The 19,315-nt window shown below is 35.6% G+C and overlaps 1 long non-coding RNA gene across 1 annotated transcript; it reads right to left on the reverse strand.

The window, feature by feature from the left end:
* Window positions 1-4,529: 4,529 nt before the first annotated feature.
* Window positions 4,530-18,944, reverse strand: LOC143649430 (uncharacterized). The gene is made up of 5 exons (XR_013158991.1): window positions 18,823-18,944; window positions 18,624-18,696; window positions 14,962-15,061; window positions 5,860-5,976; window positions 4,530-4,800 (listed from the first exon to the last, which is right to left on the reverse strand). It is a non-coding gene; the product is annotated as an uncharacterized LOC143649430 (long non-coding RNA).
* Between the last annotated feature and the right edge of the window lie 371 nt (window positions 18,945-19,315).

Below are 19,315 nucleotides of genomic sequence, written 5' to 3' on the forward strand. Positions count from 1 at the left end.
ACTGCCAACAAGGGACAGGCAGGTATGGTAAATGGGTCAAGTGGATCTGCTCGGGGCTGTGATAAACTGGAAAGTACATGTCTTGTGTAGAGGGAACAGCCGCTGTTCAGCTCTAGCCAGCTGTTGCCACATAAGAATATGGATCCAGGATTGTCAGCGCATCCAAACTTTCAAGAGAAGCTGGCAATGCAGAGATTCATATATAAAAAAAAAATTGTGATATTTAAATACTGGCTTAAATTTCTTAACATATTACCCAGGCCATAAACAATACATTTATGGGACAGATTCAATCCCCTGGCAGTCAATTTGCAAGTTCTGCTATATAATCAAAAATTTGTTGATTTTAGACACTGATTAATTCATAATTTATATGTTTGAGTTTTGTTCAGAATACGTTTGGGGATGATCTAAATAATCTAGATCAATACGTTTCCATTTGGGTCAGCTATATGCCAATGTGGCTTTCAGTTTTCATGGTAAAAAGTGATTTTTTTCCTCCCTTTGTCGTTGAAACATGCCTTACTCTTCTTTTAAATTTCATCCTCACGTGAATATGCAGGTGAGAGCTTGATTATGTAAATAAACTTTAAAAAACAGGTGACAGGATGCCATGATAAAGAAGTCATGGCAAAATTCTTAAAATGCTTGCTCTCCAAGATGGAGATAAAGAAACCTATTTCTGAGGGGTTGAATGCATTGCTACCTTGACTCAGTGTTAACTCAAACTTTGGTCCTTAGAAACTAAAGGATATGAAGATCCTTAGAGCCCCACATGCCGGGGATAACTGAAGACTGACATTTGAATTGTGGTTTTTATTTAAAAACAAAAAGCTTGAGAATATCTGATCATCAGATTATAAAATAAAAAATTGTATCTGGAAGAAAAGAGTTCTTATCTTTAGATCGGTGAACCTCCTGACATATTTAAAAGTCTGTGTGGTTCTGTGATGGCATTTTTCTATTACTTTTATCATATTTTCAAAAGGGTTTATGAACCAAACTATGATATTTAGAAGCAATGATTATGTGTGTTTAAAGTCCCGCATTTTGAAGTCAGATGTACATACGTGATTAAACTGGGACTAATTACGAACTTGTTAAGCCTCAGTTCCCTTATCTCCAAATTATTCCTAAAATAGCATATAACTCATTGTGTTGTGGTGAGGACAAATGAAGTCAACTACATAAAAAAACAGCACAATGCCTGGGCTGGTAGTAAGTACTCCATAAATGTTAATTATTGTTCTTGTTTTTTAGGAAACTGAAGCTTATGCTGGAAGAGATAGAAGAAATTGGTGTAGTAGTATATTTGTAAACAGAGTGATGCCGTAGCTCAGAGGGTAGAATAACTATTTCTTCTTTGATGAGTTAAGGAAGATTACCAAGAGAGGTGCAACTCGATATTGGTTAGAGTTTTACCTAAAGAAAAGGTAGGAGAAAAACTTTCCAAAAAGTGGGAGGGGAAAGAAATGGGTAAAAGCAGAGAATGTTCACAGGGAATGAAGGTCTGAGTGAACGTGAGAATGTTGGTGCATCTTCTGATGAGTTGTGAGTCAATCTGTAAATGGCAGGTTTCCAAACCCACAATTTAGGAAAATAGCTAGTAGTATATAGAACTAGTATGAAAAGCTTGCAGGAAATTAATTGTACTTGGTTTCATTACAGATTTCCTAATTGAACGTGCTTCATGCTGATAGGGCAAGATTAGTATATGTTAAAAGGAAAAAAATGAAACATAACATGCTTCCATTAAAATTCTTTAACAATTAAAAATCCCAAACACAAATATTATCTGAGAATGCTTTGATTTGCTTAAAGATTGCAAAATTTGCTTGTGAGTTAACATCTTCTCACCTTCTGAAGAATACGCTGACACTATAAATATAAATAAAAGGATCACGATGCTTGGAAAAAATAAAAGCAGATGTGCTTCATATTTCTGATTTTATATTCCATGGGTTGTATATTTCTAGGACAAGAAAATAGCCATTTAAACACAGTATAATTGCATGTTATTCATGGAAAAGTAAAGACTCATAAACATGCTATACCTTTCTATAACTCAAATATTTTTATTATTCTTCCAAATCAGGTGGATTTGGGGAATACTACTCAGTCATATCAAGTTATGATATGGTGCTTTTTAAAATATTTCATTGGAGTGTTCTGAAAGAAAGGTGCTAAAATCTAATAAATAATTCAAACACTGTTGTTTTCACCGATGCAGGGTCTAAATAATAGGGTGGTATATGGTGATCCTGTATTTTATGTTTAGTAAACCCTCAACTTCTCTAATGATAATAATTTTAAAAAGATAGTGGTTGAAAGGTATGGTGGGTAAGCCCTCAGGGTGGGGTCGGAGCACGGTGCTCTCAGTTTCTTGGGGTCTGCAGAAGCCCTACACAGAAAGCAAGAAGTTGTGGCCCCTGGAGCCCTCCGGTAGGGCTTCTATGCAGCCAGAATATCGCCTCGCTGTGTGACCTTGTGTATGTTCAGTCCTCTCTGGGGAGCAGGGTCATGTCTGTAGAATGAGGGTGGACTGGAAACTATCCAAAGGCTTCTTCCAGTTTATAAAACGCCTCAGGTATTCTGTGAAGAGGGGCCGGGAAACTGGCAACCATAGCATTCCTGAGAGAGCACGACCTACAGGTCATTTATGGTCCAGACAGCTTTGCCTAAACACCTTCTCAACAGCTTCCATTTTGGCTTTGAAGTTGGCCATCAGTCATGGCCCTTTGACATCACCAGGAACCAGAGTTAACTGTCATTACACCAGCTTGAACCATGCAATACTGAGATAATGCTGTATTTCTTCTCCCAGGAACTTGTGACTGCAGATGAGCTATGGAAAGTTGCTTTAGCAAGAAAAGGAAGAGGCAAAAGAACTAAGAGAAAGAGAAGAAAGGGTCTGAACAGGTATCAGGCATTGGTGAAGGGCTTTGTGGTTTCCCCTGGTCTGGTCTCAGTGGCCATCTTACGAAAATTGGAGCAGTGCAGACCATTACCCAAAGAAGCAAGGAGGAGCCGAAGAAGCTGGAAAATGACATGGTCCAAGAGAGAAGAGTGGCACCCGAAGAGGAAATGAACATTAAACACCAGCGAGCATGGAGTGGAAAGACCTGGAGAGGCATCAGTCTCCGTCCCCTGATCTGGGTCTATTCAGTATGTCAGCAAACAATGGAAGAAAGAAATCAGTCCATGTAGCTGTGGGGAATGAGAAGAGGAGCTGCCATGGGGAAAGTCACTGAACGGATGGATGTTTTCAGAAAAGCAAAGAAAACAGCAGTTTGTTATTTGCAGTACATGGAACGATAGGAAGACCATACAATTGTCCATGATATTCCTTTAACATGTAAAGAGACTAATACCAAGATGAAGAAACAGCACCGAGGTGACGGCCTCACTGCCACAGGCCCGTCATTACCTTCTGCCTGCTCATTTGCATCCAAGACGTATTTGTGAAGGACTTGGGGTCCATCAGTATCCCAGTGTCACCCAGGGCCTCTTCCAGGGGCTCTCCAGCTAGGGGACTCAGGCTGACAAGAAGGAGTCTCCAGGTTGTGGAATTCCGCAGGAATGCAACCCTCTGCCCATGGCGCTCGCCTTCCCCCAGAGGGTCTGGAATAAGGACCCAGAGCCAGAAGATGAGGCTGCAGATAGCAGAACGGCCTGGGAAGATGTGAAGACCCGGCGGGGAGTGAGGCACTCTGCGTGGCCAGATTGGAAGAGAGCAGCAGCCTCAGCTTCCCTCCCGCCTTCCAGCAATAATATCTGGTGCTGTCCAGCACTTACAGAAGCTATGCAACTCTTCAGACCTTGGACTGTCACTTTTTTCTTTCCAAAGAAAGACTAATCATAACTCCTTTATTACTCCTCATGAATAATGATAACTTAAAAGAAGGCTGAAAAGCAAGTATAGTTTTTTCACCATAGGCACTGGATACCTAATAGTGCTTTATAATTTTTAAATAGTGTCTTATAAAGCCCAGAAATAACAACTGGCATCCTTTTATTTTAAAACACGCAAAAGGAATTTGACACCTCAGAATTACTGAGCAATTATTGATCAACAACTGGTATGGCTTCTTAAAGCCTATAATAGCAAACAGGAAGTGTAACTATATGCTATAGAGTTAGGGATTTAAAAATGTCAAGCAACGCTAATAATTCATGCATCCTGGGATCATAAAAGCTAGCAGTATGTCAATAACCATGGCATGCTCTTTGGAAAACAGGTAAAATTAACATGCTAGTGTTTTAAGTTAAGATAATATTACAGATCCTTGGAGAAAGAAATCATTTGCTCTAGCACATGAGTTTGCTGATTTGTGTTCTACATATTGCTACCTCTTATTATGCTTCCTAGACGTGTATCCAAATACAGAACTACATATACTTTCAGTTGACAAAGGGCCTGACATGGCGTAATTGCAAAATGCGTAGGCAATAAAGAGAAGTGTACAAAATAAATATCAGTATCTGAGCAAGTCAAGTGGTCTATAGGATACAAGCATTTCACATGCAGGAAACATTTAAGAAGAGAGATGACAGAATAATGAAGTATACCTGCAGGGAGTCTGCTCTTTTGTTAAAATAAAATTTGCTGAGATTTGTTGTTTTTTTATTTTTATTATTACAAGATAGCCTATTCTTAGAAGCCATGCTTAGAAGTAAGACTTCAATTCAATGCTTAAAAATCTACCCGAGTCTTCAGAATCTGTCTTTTTTTTTCCCTCATGATCTTTACTTTTGAAGACGCTTTAAGAAAACAGCTGCATTTGAAGAGAAAGGAAGCACCTATCACAAGAGAGAGAAGAAATTGTGTTTTATTGAGAGGTTTTTTATTACTCTTCTGGGAACCAAAAAAGTGACTATGGCTATCAAATAAGTCTCCCTTAAAAAAAATCTTTAGATCAATCTTTAATGAGAAAGAAAAAAGGAAAAAAAAGGATGTTCACCCAGGTCTTGTTTTATGCATACATACATTTCTATGTCTTTTCATAACTCTTCGATATACTCATGGTGCTTAAATTTAGTATTTGAATAAAATGCCCAAGAGCCTTGGATGACATTCATGCACCATTAAAAATACATTTAGATCAATTATATGACATTGATGCAATCCTTGATATGATCTGTGGCCCTTTAACTAACATTTCCTCTAAAGTAACAAAATTAGAACAAAACATTAAAAAAGAAGGGTGGTGCGACGGTGGCTCAGCAGGCAGAATGCTTGCCTGCCATGAGGAGACCTGGGTTCAATTCCCAGTGTCTGCCCATGCAAAAAAAAAAAAAAAAAAACAAAGAAGAAAGAAAGAAAGAGTCCTTCAATACAAAGGAATTTGCCATACATTATTTAAATCTTTCCCTTTGAGAAAGCAAAAGCTAGAAATGCATACCAAATAAATTTTTCTTGACATGAAATGATTCTTTTTCATGGCACTCAAGAGTACTGATTTCTGATTGGTCATTATGAGAAAAACAAATATCATCTGCAAATAATAATTAGAGTTTAATGCTATTTAAGCTTCTGAAAAGAACATAAAATATTTATACAGAAGCTATGAAGCTAATAAAAATATAATGCAGATTACTACAAAGCATTTCACATTTACATTACTTTACACTAATAAAATGAAACAGTGTTGAATCCACTTTCTTAAGTCCTATTAAAAAAATCTCTCAGTTGAATCAAGAATGGTTCAGCTCACTTGAAATTATAACCTAGTTTAGGAAAATTGCATTTTATTGCTTTTTTATTGATTTTTCACAAATTTAAAACTGTCACTATCTGCTGATTCCGCTTATCTTTGAATTTAAAATGTCCATAGTATTTACATAGCATCGAAAACTTACTGTTCCAATGTATTTTTAATGCAGCTCTCTTTCTGCGGTTTTTATGGCTAGCTTGCTATGGAGAGGGCACTTTGATGTCATTCTCCTTTGTAGCACGCAATGAAGTCTTACATTTTTCTGTAATCAGCAATGGCATATTGACTCAGTAATAAAATCTGTTCTCATTTTCTTCCTTTTCGTTAATTATAAGTATCACAGTTGTTTTGCATTTGTAGTTTAAAAAACATTCATACTTAATGTTATTGGGTAGCTCAATACTTTACAATTTATTTTCAGACAAACACAGTACCATCCTCAGACTAGCCGAAGAGACATTATCAAAGTTCCAACTTTTTGCTTGACTTACTGGTGAAAATCAGGGCCCAAGATGAATATATTATTCTGTTTCTGCTATCTATAAAACCACAGATGAGAAATAAGAATGAATTCAAATCACAAGTCATTTGTTAAATACAGTCCCATCAATTATGCTTTACTTCCCTGTGATTTTGTAAAAAATGTATTCAGAAGATAGGCCTGGAAATGTTGAAATATTCTGGTAAACGATTAATGTGCATCAATCAATATTAAAACTAGGTTCTGTTCCAAGTCCTGTTGAATGTGACTGTTTTCCTAAAATAGGCATTGCCAAATGAAAGCTATAGATTCAAGTTGCTAAGCATTCATTAAAAATGTAATAGCCACATGTGATGAAAGCCATGTCACTATGACAGAAAAGGAATTTGCATTTTTCATGGAAATTTATCATGATTGCAGCTCTCAGTAGGGCAACTGTAGGGGGCTACATGTAATTTTATGGTCATCATGTAAACATATTTTATAATGTTATTTATGCACATATGAGAATTTCTACTTTCCTGAGGCTTGATTTTAATAAACCCATAGCATTTTGCCTAATAATTGAGTTTAATTTACTCTGAAATATTCTGAATTCAGTTAAAGAAAATAAATTCAGTATTGCTGGATTGTGCACTGGTAATTAATGTTTTTAGTTTTGTTTTACTTTGTTTTTAAGGTGAACTCTTTCAGGCCACATTGCAGACTTGAATTTTTTACTTTGCTATAACATTAAGGAAGAAACAGGGATGAAGGAGTAGGCAATCAGACTTTATTAAAAACCTATTATTTATTTATCTATTCATCATTCTTTAAACTTGCTCCTATTATTGGCTGAACACTGTTCCACCAGGTGCTTAGCGCCAGGCAAAATACTTCATGCACATTAACACTATAAACATTTTCCATCCTTATATTTATTCAATAAAAAAGTTCTAAAATAAAAGTATAAGCTGTGGTGTTTGCCATATCCAAAATCAGCCTATAGAACCATTTTTCATGCCACAAATTTGTTTTTTGGGTGCAATTGAGAGCTAATCCTACTTCCAAATTATTCTTGTCTTAAGACCATTCTTCCATTTCGGTAGCTTTCAGTTGGGTAGCTAGATAACAAAACATGATAACTGTTAGTACTAAGACAACAATAACAAATCTAAGACTTGACTTTGCAATATACTAAATGAAGCTGAAAAACACCTGTTAATTTCTAAGCATGACAGGTTCAAATAATTTGGTGTCAATATGATTCATTTAAAAAGGCATTTAAAGTACACAGTAAAAACACTGTCACAAGAAAAATAAGTTTATAGTATATTTGATGAGTTATAACGACTTTGTTCTGTATGACTTAATAATTATTTCATATTCAATATATTCACACCTTTTGGATTGTGTTAGTTTGCAAGCTGCTGGGATGCAATACACCAGAACTGGAATGGCTTTTAAAAGGGGGAATTTAATGTTGTAAGTTTACAGTTCTAAGGAAGTGAAAGTGTCCCAATTAAGGCACCAACAAGAGGTTACCTTCCCTCAAGAAAGGCTGATTGTTCTGAAACACCTCTGTCAGCTGGAAAGTCACATGGCTGGCATCTGCTGGTCCCTTGTTCCTGGGCTGCATTGCTTTCAGTCTCTGTCCAGTCAGGGGTTCCTCACTTTGCTTCTCCGGAGCTGGCTTTCATTTCTTGGCTTCCCTTGACTCTCCAGGTTCTGGCTTGCTTAACATCTCATGGCAATGTCTGCCGGGCTCCAAGCATCTCCAAACATCTGTGTCTCTGTTCTCCACATGTCCGCATCTGTGTCAGCTCTGCTGCGAAGTTTCTGTCGGCTCTGAGGTTTTCGTCATTTCTGATTCTCTTCAGCATGTTTGCTCTTTTAAAGGATTCCAGTATACTAATCAAGACCCACCTGGAACGGGTGGAGTCACATCTCCCTCTAATCAAATGTCTCACCCACGACTGGGTGTGTCACATCTCCATGGAGATGATCTGATCAAAAGCTTCTACCTAACAATATTGAATCAGGATTAAAAGGAACGGTTGCTTCCACAAAAGATTGTATCCAGATTAAAGCATGGCTTTTCTAGGGTACATAATACTTTCAAAGTGGCACAGGGATTTTTCAAAAGTCTCAACTCATTGTTTATAGCTGATAGAAATGAATTAATGGGAACTTTATTATATAGTAAGCTAAGTGCCTAAATTATTGATAATAATTACAAGAACATAATTATATTCCGATTTGTCACCTTAATATGTGATGGGATATTTCAGAATATGAAAATAATATGTTAGTGTTTGTTGTGTATTTCAGACACACATAGGCAGATGAGGGGAGCTTGTTTTCCCCACTAGTAGGGGCTGAATCAATTTTTTAAATAAGATTTTTGTGATTATAAAAGTAGCAATCTAATTTTCTACCACTTTGAGAATATTGAAAAGTAAAAAAAGAAAATTTTAAATAACTTTTGGCCATCTCATTATCTAATTGAAGGTTGTTATTGCATTTTAAATATATTTGATAAAAGAAAGAAGCAGAGATTGACACAAATATATATATATATATATATTTACAATCAAATATGATTCTTTGTAAATTATGTAATATCTTTTAAAAAGCTGTCTTTCAGTTGTTAGTTTTCATTTAATTAAAAGCATTTTCCCATATCCTGAAGAATATTATAAATAATTTTCATTATCTGAGAAATATTTTCATCATATGGGTGTTTTATAATTTACTTACCCAATTGCATATTGTTGGATGTTTGTTGTTCCCGTATTTCATTATCATAAATTTCACTGTCATAAACACCTTTCAATAGAACTTTTAGTCAGTATTGTTGTGCTACCTTATGATAGCCAGAAGTAGAATTTATGGTTCTTGATGCATTTTGCCAAATTGATTTATAGGGGGGTTATTGATTCATTCCCACTATCCATGATAGAAAGTGTTATTTACACCAATTGTGTGTCCCAGTTACAGTAAAGTGTTGCTAATTTGATAGCCGGGAAGTGGCATCACATGTTGGCCAAATGTGGATGCCCCGTAAATTAAGGAACAGCCAGAATTGCATTGAAGATATGGGCTCAGAGCAGCTGGTGGGACCCTGCAGATGAGCTGGTCTGGCTAGAGTTTCTCAATAATAAGGGTATGACTAGACTCCGAGTGTGAATCTCAAGGCCAGACAACTCTGGGAATTTTACACAGCATGTGATTTGGACTCATTTTTTTTGACCTCCAAACAAATGAAGAGAACTTCCTAAACTCATAAACCTGGATAGCCTTTAAAATATGGATTTCATACAAAAATAGACTCATGAATGTATAGATGAAAAAGATTCCCCAGTGAGAAGACAGAGACATAAATTAATCTATTCCATTCATACTGCAGGAATAATTTTTGGTGCAATGATAATTATCTTTGCAAAATGATACCTAGTCGGGGAAGCAGTTTTCTCAGTAGCTGGTGAATGATTTGGAGGGAAACTCATGTGATTGTTTTAAATAAATGTGTTACCTGTATTTTATTCCATTTTATGTAGGCTTTTCCAAATTAAGGTATGGAAAATAATTAGAAGATATTACTCCATCACCAATAATTAGACCAGGATGTGTCTACTATCTAATGATAGTTTTATCATGTTTTAGTCCATATTTGGGGTTATTGGCATTACTGAACTAAATGGCATATAGAGCAATATTTCTGAAATTAAATTGTTTATTTAAGATGCCCTCACCTTAATGAAAGATCATTTACACTAACTTCAAATGATGCCAAAATAAATGAAATAAGATCGGTTATCGAATTATAGAGAACAATTTGTACTTACCACGTTCATAGAAAAGGTGGTACTGTAATAGTTCAAATCATGAATCTAGAAAACACTAGCAAAGTCTATTTGACAGGGTTAGAAAATACAGTCAATTAGCACTTGGTAACAGTTACAAGAAGAACCATAGCTCACAAATGATGTAAATTATATCAACTCAAAAATTATAAAGTAGCTTAAAAGAAAATATTAGTGGAAAGTGTTCTGGAATTAAATTTAACTGTCATATAAATTTATTCATGGGTGAACGTTTTTGCATGTGATATATGGAACTCTTTTCTCTAGACAGATCTTCAGAGGTCACACATAAGCAGAAAAGCCTTTCCCCAAAACCTTCTGGGGGTCGGGGTTTATTTAATTATCAATTTGAATAAGTTAGAGAAGTAGGAAGATTTCCAGAAAATAAGGGGATAGCATCAAATTTTTTTCTCTCTAAATGCTGCAAAATAATGACAGTGTGTATTTCCTATGTCTTTAATAACTTGTAGACCTCTTTAGTATGTTTGTGCCAATTCAATGTTTTCAATTAAACTGTAATAAGTAGTGAATATATTAGGTAAATTTATTCCATTCCTTGTACAATTATTGGGGATCACCAGAAATTTTATAAGTATGTTAGGAAAAAAACGGTAATGGTTTCCTCTGCATTTTAAATTGATGAAGAAATGGGTCTATTGTTTCCTATAATAAGTAAAAAATCCCATTGTTTATAGATTAGAAACATAAAACAAAATGTAAAATCAAGAGACTATACATCGAAGCTAACAGCTTCTCCAGATCTTCTTAGGACTTTTAAGACAATGATAAACTTCAAATGAACTTCACTTAGTTCCTCAGAAAAGGCCTGGTGGTATTGAATAGTCTTCTCTAAGTTGTTTCACGTACCCGAGCTGCCATTAAGCAGTCTGAGATAGATTGTCACAGACGGGTATTTTTCAGTAATTGTGATCCAATTTTACACTAGTTTTAAGGTCACAAAAGCTCAGAGGGAATTCCTGATACATGATCTCAATCTCCAACAGATGAGACCAGCACTCATGAGTACATGTTGCAATGAGACTTCAAAATTGAGGCGATTATTATGGAGGTATGAGCATGATAATGTGTCAGAAAATATACAAAGGATTATTAATAAAGCAAAATGAATCTAGGAGTCAATTGTTATAAGTGTCACAGGTTACTGTTACTGACATAATGATGACATACAACTTCTTTTAGACTTCACTTTTGTTTTTAAAAGCTTTTGAAAGAAGCACAATTGACCTAATCTATCATGAAGAGACAGACTCATGATCCTTTTCCACTGGAAAACAAGCCAGGCTTTTTTTATCCACCCCCCCCCCCCCACTATTGGATACTGTTTCCAAAGTTTAAGGGCTATAGAACAAGTGGAATAGCTTTCATTTTATAGTTGTGTCAACACTACCCAATCCTGGTTGTAGAATTGGTTATTCTTTAACTTCTCTTACACTCTTGGGGCCCCTCTGCCCTCCCAAACATAAAAAAAGAAAATGAAGTTGTATTGTAGTAGAAGAGATTAAAGCTACATATAACAATTTCTGGACAGGAAGAATTGTTAAATTTTGAACACACTAAGGGAAAATGATGAATCAATACCGCCCTTGCTCTTCCCTCCCTGTCTCTCTTTTTTCTTTCTCTTCTTTCCTCCCACCCCCCCACCTCCCACCCCCCCACCCCCCACCCCCGGCTTTGTCTCTTCCTTCCGCTCTCCCTCTCTTCTTTTAGCCTCTGTGGCACCTTTAAAGGCATTTCTTTCTATAGTTAAACTGGTTGACATGCTTCATTCTGTTTTTGAGATCATCATATTTATGCTCAAATTAGAGGAAAAACATTATATTGTAAACTAAAAATAAAAAATACTTTTAAGATAAAATAAATCAAGTTGCACAGGTGTTTCACTTTACTCTTTCTGCTCAAACCATGAATAATTATCCAGTTTAGGCAGGGAATTCAATTTGTTACTTTTTTTCCAAAACCTTTTCATTGAAACTTTCAGGCAAAAGATAAAACTCCCAACCGGAATGGGACAGGTTCAGATTTGCTAATTGCATTTACTTGAGGCATAAAGCTCAAACTACTTGCCTCTGGTCACCTAAGACATTAGAAACCAATCTGCTTCAATAGAAAGCTGAGACCTCAAAATACAGAAATACCTCTTGCTAAATTTTAGTTGATAGGAAACGAACAAACGCAATATGTAATACAGGAAACAAACAAACGACCCAAAGCAGTATTTCACAGAACTTCCTTACTGGTATGACGGTACAAACTGCTTTGTGTAAACAGGCTGCTGTGTGCTAGGAACAATAGTGATGCATGCAGCCTTCAGGAATTCTGGTGTGGGCCTGGCATTTCTTAGCTCAGAGTCTGCTGGAAGAATCCTCCTCTTTTCATGCCAAAGCACAGTACAAATACTATTTTCAATGAGTGCCATGCTGTAGAAAAGTTTAAGAATTCCTGCTGTGCATTATGTGTGGTGGGTGTTGGTGTCAGTGATATTGATGGGAATTATCCTAATTAAGATGATAAATACATAAAAGTAGGACTCATGAAATCCCTAGAAGGAAGAGAAATGACTTCTCTTTTTTATCTTGCAGTTTGAAAAATAAATTTGCATTTGATACAATTATCTTCAAGAGAACCCAGAGAAATATGACCAATAAAGGGAACTAATAAGTGCTTAAAATGTCTTAACACTTATAACACTGTGAATAGTGAAACTCTCCCTCACTCTGTTAGAGAAAAGGAATATTTATTTTGTGATATCCTGGCTCTCTATTTTTAAAGGTCAACTTCACCACCAGCATGGACATTTAGGCCACTGCAAATAGAGACTGTTCTTTTCTCCATGTTTTATATTTGCAACTATAGATAGAAATGGAACTTTGGGACCAAAAGTAACATAGTTTATTTGCTCTTCTATGGGACTTTTGTGCGTGTGAACGTCTGTGTTTGTTAATTCCCATTTAGTGACCTCTGAACTAATATTTCTGGTCTTTGAAAATATGCCTACAGAAATATCTGTGACGTTCCTGACTCTTGTTAAATATTCTTTCATTTTTCACTTCTAAAACATTTTACTTAAAAACAAAATAAAGCATAAGCCCTTATGCTTTATTTTGTTTTCAGTTTTGTATATGCAGAGTTCTACTTTTACATGATACTTATTCCAATATGTTCTTTTACTATCCTTCAATTAATTTAGCAGACTTCATCTTTCAAAGAATTTCCTTGTGAAAATGTAGCAACTTAGTTTTATGTATGTACCATGATCTGTTTCTTTACAATGAGAATAGAACTATATAGAAATGAAATACCTAAAGATATAAGCCTTGGCTACCATAGGATTTGAGAAAAAGAAAACCTAGTAAAAATCTGTCTCAGGGCCATGATTTAACTCACCATATCACAAAGTATTTTGGTATTCTAAAAAGTTGACAATGTTTAAAACTCTTCTCTATTATAAGTACATACTTATAAATTGTCTTAGCCATCTCAAATATCTGTTTCTTAAAATCCTATAGAAGAGAGGTAAATTTCACACTAATTTTAATTTATAAATATTAAGTGTCAAGTACTGTAACACTCTATTTTCCATCGCATTTAATTTCACAACATGTGAGGTAGGAGCTCTTATTGCAATTTTACAGTTGAGAAACCAGAGTCTCAGGTAAGCTAGGTAATTTGTCTATGGTAACAGCTAGAAAGTAAATTTCAAACTCAGTCCATCTGATTCTGAAGGCCCGTGATCTTTCCATTTCACCATCTTGACTTCACAGCTTGAAATACTTATTGGAGTATCAAGGCGAGATGAAAAATGTCCAGTCCAAAAGATAAGAAGTAAGATATAGTAAGCATTTTCTCTTAAAATGATTGGACATTTAATGGGCAGAGACCCTGATTTAGGCTTAGAATGAACTCCTCAGTCACGGATATGAATGGATCCTCTGAGGTGAGAAGTGGCCCATTGTCTGAACCCATGTGCTATACCTTCCGGAATTTTCAGTCATACCAGAAGCCCTTATCATTTATTCATTTATGTTTGTGTTCATTTATTTATTTTTGGCATGGGCAGGCTCCAGGAATTGAACCTGGGTCTCTGGCATGACAGGTGAGAATGCTGCCACTGAGCCACTGTTGCCTGCCCTGTCATTTATTTTTAACAAGGATAACTATGGCTCTTTCAGTGTATATGAGAAATAAGTGGCTATGAAAATAGCTTTTTAAACAACTGGCCTGAGTGTTCTACATACAAGTATGGTGGGTTGAGTTGAATTGGCTGAATGAAAGCAGAGATTTTTGTGTTATGTCATTGCTATATTCCCAACATATAGAAAGGTACCTCGCACATGGTAGGTGTTCAATAAACAGGTGTGTAATGAATAAATGACTGGGGGATTTATCGTAAGATTTCTCTTAGAATCCTTGAAAATTGGTCATCACTCTGATTCTGTGTGTTAACACTTGAGCCCAGTCATTTTTCCAAAATCCCCTCCTGTAGATTGTCAAGTAAATCTCAAGTCCCTTATTTATTTCTACATATATAGAGATTGTGATTTCCACTAGAAGCAAAAACACCTCAAACTTCCAGGAATTTAAGGTCATATAATCCAGCCTTCCACTGAGTGCTGTCATTTCCTCTACAAAGATTTCACCGAGCATCCATCTAGCATCCAGGTATTAACCATAACTTTGAGAAATTGTTCCCAAACCTGAGTATGAGAATCAACTGGTACAGCTATTTCTAAAAATAAAGAATGTAAAGTTCTTTCCTTGGGAATTCTGGCTCCTAAAATCTTTATTTTAAAAACACAGCTCAGGTAACTTTTGTGAACAGTCGGGCACAAGAAGTGTTTTCCTAAAACTTCCACCTCCATTTTCAGAGAATTCTGTTAGAAATTTCTATGAACTAATTTACCTGCCAAAACTTTGGCACAGATGGACTACCATAGCTGTCTTCATATATCAATCGTGCAGCACTTATTCAACAATGTTCAATGACACCATATGTGAGATACCTGAAAGACAGAAATTAAAGGCTAGGATTTGTCTGTCATACATTCTATGGGACAAAGTCTAGGGTAAGTCTAAAATGATATTTAGTTGCAGATTCATTGTAGAGTGAAGGGCAAGCATGGAAGCCTTCTGAGCATGAGTGCAATGCAATCGGATTTGAGGACTGGAGAGAGCACTCTGGTACTGCTATCAGGTAGAGAGTGGGGTGATGCCATCTGATTGTGTGACTTCTGTAGTAAGAAGGCTATTTCTTTGCCCAGTCAAGAGAAGATGAGAACATGCACCAGGACAAAGGTAATTGAGATAAACAGAAAGATTACACAGGAGTCTTTTCAACTGGTTTCAGCAAACGAGAATATTAAACTAAGACAGATTGAGAACCATATTTATATTAGCAAAGATGTACACAACAAATTAGACAAAAACCTGGCCCTTAGGCCTTGACTTTTTTTTTTTTTTAATCATGGGCAGTCACCGAGAATCGAACCCAGGTCTCTGGTATGGCAGGCGAGAACTCTGCCTGCTGAGCCACCGTGGCCCTCCCAGCCCTTCACTTTTAGCAAAAGAATCAGAATTGCACATAGAGGATTATAATAATTTAGTGCTTAAAACAAGAGTTCTAATGTTATTACTAAAATGGCCATTACATATGCAGATGGAGATATTGGTAAGGTTTCCTCTCTTCCGTTTCCTCAGAAAGACGCTTCTGAGATGATATTGTCTTATTCTTTTGAAAACAGATCTGTTATCCTAGTTCTGAGAATGGGAGGGAAGGAGTCTTTTTTGGCTCCTGAGTATGATTCCTTCCACCCTGCTTTATTTTGCTCTTCCAAGAAGGAAAACCAGTTGAAATGTTTGTTTTAACAAACATATCCTGTTAGTCAAACATATTTGACTGCCATTTGGTGTCAGTTTTTCTCTTTTTTTAAAGTAGGATATACTATAGCTGTAAAAGGGAATGACTAATGTTAGCTTTTTATTATACATTACAACTTAAGGTCCTTTTCTAAAAATCACAATGTCATTGAAAAATATTTCTTGGTAAAAATTTCATAACCCATGGTGAATTTGTGGAGGCCAACAAATCGAAGAGAATGGTAAAGAAAGATATTTTAGTCCTATGATATCCATGTATTTAGGATTTTTTTTTGTACAAGAAAACCAAAGTGTTTTAACCATTTTGGAAACAGATTTTTAGATTACTTTACTTAGTTCATAGTGTTAGAGTCTCTAGTTGAGAAGTTTTTGTCAATCAGTTTTTTCCCACCGTATTTTAAGATTGTTAATATTTCACTATTTCCTTAGCTTGGTGAATTTAACTATATCTTCAGATCTCTGACAATCACAACCAACAAGACTGATGACATTAGCTTCATAGTATAATATCCAGGGTTAAAATAAAGATCATAGTTTAAATTATACCATATTAACTTGCAAGACTGTGATATTTTGATATCAAAATGTTATGAAATATACCATAAATATGGCAATATTCCATGAATAATGGCTAAAAAGGACATTTAGCAAACTCTTCAATTAGCTTTTTTTACTATGCTAGATTTAAAATGAATAGAAATGATCTTGTTAGCTTTCGAAATGTTAGGTAGTTAAATGTGGTGTTGCTTATATAAAACTTTCGGTGTTTGTTTAATTTTTTAAAAATAAATTCCATCACAGTAGAGAGAGGGGTGCAGATAATGTTCTAGAGAATTTTTATATGAGAATCTAATAAATAATCCTTTCAGAAACGGCCTTCATTTCTTGTAGCATAGTCTTCTGTGAATTGTGAATGGTTTTGTACTTTGAGAAAGAGAGGTAGGTAGCAGGGAGATATTAGTGGTCATAAAAAACAGGAAGAGGCTTCCAACTCCAAAAGTAAAATTAAATTCATAAAAAGCATGGAAGACTTCCCAGAATATTTACAAAAATCACTGTGTTGTGGATCAAACTTCTATTTAAAATTGCTTTTCCATATTACTCTACTGAGGCTTCCTAGTTAATGAGATGTCTGTGAGAGAAGATTTGGGGAACATTTATCCAAAATTCCAGGACTGCTTACATTTTGCTAAAATGCCAGCAAGACACTTTGAAAGTGGCAACACATTTATGAAGCATCATTGTCAAATTTTGCCTTAAGGAGCAATGCGAATAGATGGTAGGAGAGCCCTGGATCAGATTGCCAATGCCAGGCTCATGTTACTGAGGTTCCATGAACATATTCCTGATTTTGCCATCACTTCTCCATTTTAAGATTGAATTTCACTTTTCAAATTATTCTTTTACAAATTTTTAATCCTTTATTCAATCATTCATCCTTTTCTACAATTCATCTTATCCCTAGATAATATGCATATCATAGATTAGCCAATTCAACACGAAAGTTAATAAAACAAATTTGCTGGAAGCAATCCTAATGCATTCCAAAGTGAGACAGGAACAACACACATTGCCGGTTTGCATGATCCATGAGGCCAGAAGCTTTCTCAATTACTCTACATATCTCTAGGATATGTTATTGAATTGGTGTTGCTTGTTTTCACGTCCATGTCTTCTGTCTTTTTTGCTTTATGTGTTTTTGGAGGGGACATAGTATTTCTTATTCGCCTTTCTATCTAGAGAAATCTCACGTATCCTGTAGGTTCTCAATACTTACAGGATAAATGACTGCCTAATAAATGAACAGAATTCTTCTCTTTTATTGATTTGTGTTGGGCATATATTTGTAATTTATGTGAGCTATTTAATTTTTGGATTGGCATAGGATCTTATTCTTCCTGAAATCCTTCTTTAAGGTTATGTATGACCTAAAAGTCATGAATATGAAAATGAATGCTGTATTAGACATTATGTTTCTTTCTAAATAAATGAACAAATGCATTACTAGGTACTTTAACACATGAGTTTTTTTTTTTTAAAGGTAACATTTATCTGAGCACTTGTGCACTCCCAGAATATTTTCTCAAATGGGAAGAAAAAATTACCAGTTATAAGCTCGAAAAACTGTCATGAAAGAAATAGTAACCTAGAGGAAATATATGTGAGAGTACAAAGTTAACAAACAGTCACTGAGGCTTCCAGAAATAATACAATTATTCAGTAATCCTTTCCCAGTAGTCATCTATTTGTTCTACTGCATTGTCTTCCATGTTCTCTGAAGGGTAATTAAGTAAATACTTAACATTCTCATAATAATATTTTTTAAGAAAAGGTACTCTACCCTTCAGAGAAAATAAACAATCTAACAAGGAGAATACTGCGGGAAATAATAGCCACGCTAGATCTAAGGGGAGAGTGAGCATAAAAGAAGCAAATAGCATAATTAACTAAGATGTCAGAATGTAAATCCGTGAAAAACATAATGTTACTTTAATCTATAAATAATACAATGGCCCAAGATAATTTGTACTGTGTCCTCATGATCTCTCTTATAATTTACACTGCAAGTAGTACCATATGAAACATTGTCATAAGTATATGAAGATGGTGCTATGACCCATCAGCAACAAATCCAAAAATATTGCTTTGTTTCAGGAGTAAGAAAGGGTTGGCAATAAATTCATTTACATTGTCTCATCTGGTTTTCTTGTGAGCAATGGTGTACACTGGCAAGTTGAAGTCACAGCTGCAGCGAGTGAGTCTAAAACAAAGCAAAACAAAAATCCTATGAGTGAAAAAAGTCAATCAGATTGTAATTGGTGAATGGGGTAGATTGAGTGGCTAAACCTGATGTAGCACCAAGTTCTGACCAGTGAAGTTAAACTACCTAGATGATGTCATGTAATACATCTTTCTTTAATCCAGTTTTTAAAAAATAAGTTATGTGGTTATGCCTTGATGAATTTCAGAAAACTTCCCCATTCCTTCCTTCCTCTTCAGCCTTCAGCATGTGCATTAAAACTGGAATGGCAAACATCATTCAATTCTGTAACTATGACAAAATAAGAGGAGAATCTTCACCAAATCTCATCCTCTAGTGGTGGCAAACACAAGCCACTTGAAATTTTGAGTGGTGTGCTTATCTGGACCAGCCTAAGCATTGGAAGGTGACTTTGATGCCTTCCAAAAAATGCGTAAGCTGACGGAGGGGTTCTTAATGTTTTCACTGAATGTCTCTACTGAAATGTTGTGAGGTGTGTTTACATGATAAAAAGCAGAATTCAGTCCAGATTTTGTAACTAAGCATGATGAGGAATTGCCACTGACTCAGAAGCTACCCTGTGCGAGGTTCTACACCAATTATTTATATAGCATATTGG

This window comes from Tamandua tetradactyla, chromosome 11 (assembly GCF_023851605.1).
Source record: "Tamandua tetradactyla isolate mTamTet1 chromosome 11, mTamTet1.pri, whole genome shotgun sequence".
Taxonomy (NCBI): Eukaryota; Metazoa; Chordata; class Mammalia; order Pilosa; family Myrmecophagidae; genus Tamandua; species Tamandua tetradactyla.